Here is a 5,935-nt window from a genome sequence, read left to right on the forward strand (position 1 = left end):
TCACACTGGAAATAAAAGCTTGTTTAAAAGTAATAAGGTGTAGTTTTTTTTTTTTTTTCCTCACATAAATAACACTGACTCAAATCTATCATTGTTCTATTTATTTTGGCCCACCTTACTGTCATTGAAAGGGATTTCTTTCAGCTATTTGTCAAGCCTGTTTTAAATCCCTTTATTGCAGCCCCAAATATATTAAAATATAAGATTGTAAATAATTTGTGTGATGGTGCCCTAGCCTCTGCTGCTGCTAAGTCGCTTCAATCGTGTCCGACTCTGTGCGACCCCATAGACCGTAGCCCACCAGGCTCCCACGCCTCTGGGATTCTCCAGGCAAGAACACTGGAGTGGGTTGCCATTTCCTTCTCCAGTGGATGAAAATGAAAAGTGAAAAGTGAAAGTGAAGTTTCTCAGACATGTCCAACTCTTAGCGACCTCATGGACTGCAGCCTACCAGGCTCCTCCGTCCATGGGATTTTCCAGGCAAGAGTACTAGAGTGGGTTGCCGTTGCCCTAGCCTCTACTATATTTTATTGAAAGAAACTGATGGATGACCTAGCTTGCCTGGAACAGCAGCATCAGCATCAGCTGGGAACTTGTTTGCAATGCACGTTCTCAGACCCTGCTCCAGACCTACTGAGTTGGAAATTCTGAGGGCAGGCCGCTAGCCATCAGGGTTTTACAGTCCTCCAGGTGCTACTGAAGCACACTGAAGTTTCAGAACCACTGCTTTAGAGCAGTGGGGGAAGGGTTTACTACACGCACTGCAGGACCATCCTTAATTCACTGACTTGGTACTGTTGCAGGTAAACTAAACAGGGTGGTAAGATCTGGACTTAGGAAGACACTAGAATTCTCAGGGGCTTGAGACACAAAGAGGGGTGTGTTTGTGTCCTAAGGTTACCATAACAAATTGCCACAAGCCAGATGGCTTAAAACAACAGAAATACTTTATCTCAGTGCTGGAGGCCAGAAGTCTGAGGTCAAGGTATCAGCAAGGGTGGTCCCTTCCAGAGGCTCTGAGGGAGAATCTGTTTCACGCCTCTCTCCTGGTTTCTGGTGGTTGCTGTCGATCGTTGGCATCACTTGCCTTGTAAATAACGTGATTCCAGTCTCCATCGTCACATAGCGTTTTCCCCTGTCTGTTTCTGTGTCCTTTCTCTTCTCAGAGGAATACCAGTCATACTGAATTAAAGTGAAAGTGAAGTCGCTCAGTCTTGTCCGAGTCTTTGGGACCCATGGACTGTAGTCCACCAAGCTTCTCCATCCATGGGGTTCTCCAGGCAAGAATACTGGAGTGGGTTGCCATTTCCTTCTCCAGGGATACTGAATTAAGGGCCCACCCTAATCCAGTATGACCGCATCTTAACTCTATTATACCTGCAAATACCCTACTTCCAAATAAGGTCACATTTACAGGTTCAAGGGGTAAAAAAACTTCAACATACCTTTTCAGGGGGACAAAATTCAGCTTATAACAAGGGGCAAAGATTCAGGGGTGGAAGTGACAAATGGATAAAAACCTACTTCCAAAAGTTTAAAGGCATCATGATACCATGCATATATGAAGTTTAAAAACATCCAACAATTCTTCTATTGCTTATAGGTTCATATATTTGTAGTAAAAAGTATACATAGGAGTGATGCATGCATATGTAGCATGCAGAAAGTTGCGTATGAAAACAATAAACTTTCTAAGACAATGGTTAAATCTCATGGAAGAGAGGGAGAATTCCACTGAGGAGAGGTATACTGGGTTTAAATTTTATTTGTGATCTTTCGTTTTTTAAGATGGGTGATGCTTGCCTGGGTGTTGTAATCTCTGTACCTTTGTCTAGGTCTGAAATACATCCTCCTTTAAAGAAAATTGAAAGAAGAAATGGGCCTAATGTCTGGAACTTATTGAAGGATAAATGTAAAGTGGTATTTGAGCAGAGTAGAGGATCAGAGGAGAGTACCAGGCGTTTGAGGGTAGAAGGCCTTATTTCTATATTTAGTTAAGACCACTTGAATGCTCGCTAGTTAGCAGCAACACCTTTTCCTATTTTCTGTGCTAGTTTATCTCATATCCTCGAGTATATTAACATTATATTTATGAGTGTATCTCCCTGAAGGTGTGAGCTTCTGAAGAGTTGAGAATTTAAAGACTTCTATTCATCTCTCCTAAAGCATTGTGTTTTCTTCTTCGTGGGTGCTTGATAAAGGTCTGTTAAAGTGAAGTTAGTATAAGGTATCCACAACCCTTTACCATGTCTCTGATTTTGACATTTAAAAATATATTATCACATAGTAACACAGAGTATTACTTATGGCTGCTAAGTCGCTTCAGTTGTGTCTGACTCTGTGTGACCCCATAGACAGCAGCCCACCAGGCTCCCCTGTCCCTGGGATTCTCCAACAAGAACACTGGAGTGGGTTGCCATTTCCTTCTCCAATGCATAAAAATGAAAAGTGAAAGTGAAGTCACTCAGTCATGTCCGACTCCTGCCGACTCCATGGACTGCAGCCCACCAGGCTCCTCTGTCCATGGGATTTTCCAGGCAAGAGTACTGGAGTGTGGTGCCATCACCTTCTCCATTCCTTATGGCTCGAACAAAGAAAAATGGCACAAGGCCTTTTGTCACTGTTGTTTAATGAAAGAACAGTCCAAGTAGAAATTTATCCTTGCAGTGTCACTTGAAAGGCTTCAGATTGGTTCTGTTTGGTTCATGCCATGCTAGGGGTGTGTGTGTGTGTGTGTGTGTGTGTGTGTGTGTGTATTTCTGTGTTAATATAGTTAATGTAATTCAGTCACATCTGACTCTTTGCAACCCTGTGGACTGCAGGCCACCAGCTTCCTCTGTCCATAGGATTATCCCAGTGAGAACACTGGGGTGGGTTGGCATTTCCTCCTCCAGGGGATCTTCTTGACCCAGGGATTGAACCTGAATCTCCCGCGTCTCCTGCACTGCAGGCAATGCTGCCATAATTAATATGAAGGCCCTTATGTGGGCTTAAGAAGTTTTAGAGGTTCACTTTAGACAAAAAACACACACCTCTTTTTGAGATAAGCCTTTCTTGGTGCATGCTCTGAGTCCATGTCCCTGCCTCTCATTATGGTCCAGGTACCTAAGGCCCTGAATTTACTCCCCAAGTGGCCCCATGTCCCCAGTCCCATGAGACATGTGTGTTCCTCTTCACTAAGTCTGTGCTTCTAAGGGTTGAGTGGCACAGTCAGTACTATACTCTCAGGACTGAGAGGAATCTAAGAGGTGGTGGCTTTGTATACAGGCAACAGGACAAGTGGGCCACATTATCCACATAGATGTATGTGACGCCTCTCATGGTGAGGGAGGAAGCTCAGCCTTGCTTCACTGAAGGCTGCTGAAGCTCTAACATATCAATTTTCTCTAGGTCTCTGAGAGATGATCCCTAAATCAGGTCAGGGAGAAACTCTGCATTTTCTGTTACTCTAGATGTTTGTGGGTTTCCCTATTTTCACATGTGTCAAATATGTTCTCACTGAGTCCCTCAACCATGAAAAATTTGGGCTTCATTAGGAAAAGACCTGTCTTGTACTTCTCTGTCTCACCCAGGAAAGGTTAGGATGTTTTGATATTTTCCTTGATTATGGCTCCATCTTCTGAAAGGATGTGATCCATAACTCTCCTTTTATTCCACTATATGGGAGATGACCACTGGGAGAGAAACAAAGTGGTAGGGTGGGTGCCAGAGTAAACAGTTTTCTGTAACACTTCAGTTCAGTTCAGTTCAGTTCAGTCACTCAGTCGTGTCCGACTCTTTGTGACCCCATGAATCTCAGCACGCCAGGCCTCCCTGTCCATCACCAACTTCCGGAGTTCACTCAGACTCACATCCATCAAGTCGGTGATGCCATCCAGCCATCTCATCCTCTGTTGTCCCTTATCCTCCTGCCCCCAATCCCTCCCAGCATCAGAGCCTTTTCCAATGAGTCAACTCTTTGCATGAGGTGGCCAAAGTACTGGAGTTTCAGCTTTAGCATCATTCCTTCCAAATAAATCCCAGGACTGATCTTCAGAATGGACTGGTTGGATCTTCTTGCAGTCCAAGGGACTCTCGAGAGTCTTCCAACACCACAGTTCAAAAGCATCAATTCTTCGGCACTCAGCTTTCTTCACAGTCCAACTCTCCCATCCATACATGACCACTGGAAAAACCATAGCCTTGACTAGATGAACCTTTGTTGGCAAAGTAATGTCTCTGCTTTTCAATATGCTATCTAGGTTGGTCATAACTTTCCTTCCAAGGAGTAGGGATATTCTAATGATACTAAAGTCAGTGATGAAGAATAACTCTACTCTAAGCCCCCTATTTTCAGATGCTTATAACTGCAAGCAATATAAATGAGTACGCGTTCACAACTCTAATGTGGCAGGACTCTGAGACAATAATGTTTTGTGAAATGTGGTATTATCAAGTCCTCTGTGATGTGAATGACATCATATTGTAGCATAGGTTTTGAGGCATGAAATTTACATTTCTTAGAAGCCTAAGCAATGGATTATGTGTGTTTAGAGATGAGGAATTGATTTCATCATCAGATCCATGAAGAAAATGTGTTTAAAACTATTCTAAGAGGCACCTAAAGTTTGGCTCTTTTTCTCTCCCTCTTATCCAATTTATTTACTCTGGTGCCTTTCTTTCATTTTCCCACCTTATTTTAGACCCCATCAGTTCCTTATAAATTTTGAACTATTTCGTTTATACAGAAGATAATACAGCATATATGTAAGGTATATCATAATAATACAAAAACCTGTATACCCATCACCAAGCTTGAAAATTAGAACATAGCCAATGCTTTTGAATCCTACCTGTGCCCTTCCTGATTCACCTTCTCATTCCTTCCCAGAGGTAACAACTATCCTGAACTTTATTAATAATTCACTTATTTATACATTCACTGCATGGAGATGTTCCTTTAAATTATGTTATTTCTTGTCCATTTCAGACTATATGTAAATGTAATTATACTAGATGTATTACTTCTCTTTCTCCCTTCCCCTACCACCCTGTGTTTGTGAGATTTATCCATACTGATGTGTACAACTGTAGTAATCAGTTTTCATTGCTGTACAGTTACCCAGCATATGAAAATCCCACAATGTGTCTGTTTCCTGTTTGTGGACATATGGGTTCTTTTCTTTTTTAACCTTTTGCAAAGTATTGTGCGGTGAACTTTCTCATTCATATCCCCTGATGCCCATCCATGAGAGTTTCTCTAGATTATCAGTCGAGGGCAATTTTCTACACCATTCCCCCCCACCCAAAACAGGGCTACATTTGATAATATCTGGGAACATTTTTGGTTGTCATAACTGAGGATGTGCTCCTGGCATCTAGTGGGTACAGGCCAGGGATACTGATAAACATCCTACAATGCACAGGACAGTCCTCCACAATGCAAAATTATCTGTTCCAAAATGTTGAGAAGCCCTGGTCTCGAGTACATGCCTAGATATGAAAGTCCTGGATCGTAGCGTGTGCCTAAGTTCTGTTGCAGGGAAAAGTCAATTCTGGCCCCATGTTGGAACTGTTACTTTGACTTGCTTTTCATTGCTTTTATTATTGTAATCATACATAATGGCTGCCTCTGAGACTCCTGCTCCTCTGCTTAACTGTTAAACTAAAGGGCCTTTTTCAGGACCCTGTTCACCGATGAATGACAGGAAGGAAGAAGTTAAACATTCCCTGCCTACGGCTTGCCATTCTAAAAGATATTTACAAGATTTATGGGCTTTTCACTTTGTTTCCTCACCTCCTACCAGCTGATCTATAAAGGAACCTGGCATCTAGACCCTGATAAGATGGTTATTTTGAGACATTAGTCTGCCATCTGATAAGTCAGATGGCTTTCTGAATAAAATTGTATTCCTTGCCTCAACACCTTATCTCTGATTCATTGGCCCATCGTGCA

This window comes from Bos taurus, unplaced genomic scaffold (assembly GCF_002263795.3).
Source record: "Bos taurus isolate L1 Dominette 01449 registration number 42190680 breed Hereford unplaced genomic scaffold, ARS-UCD2.0 Leftover_ScbfJmS_2468_375, whole genome shotgun sequence".
Taxonomy (NCBI): Eukaryota; Metazoa; Chordata; class Mammalia; order Artiodactyla; family Bovidae; genus Bos; species Bos taurus.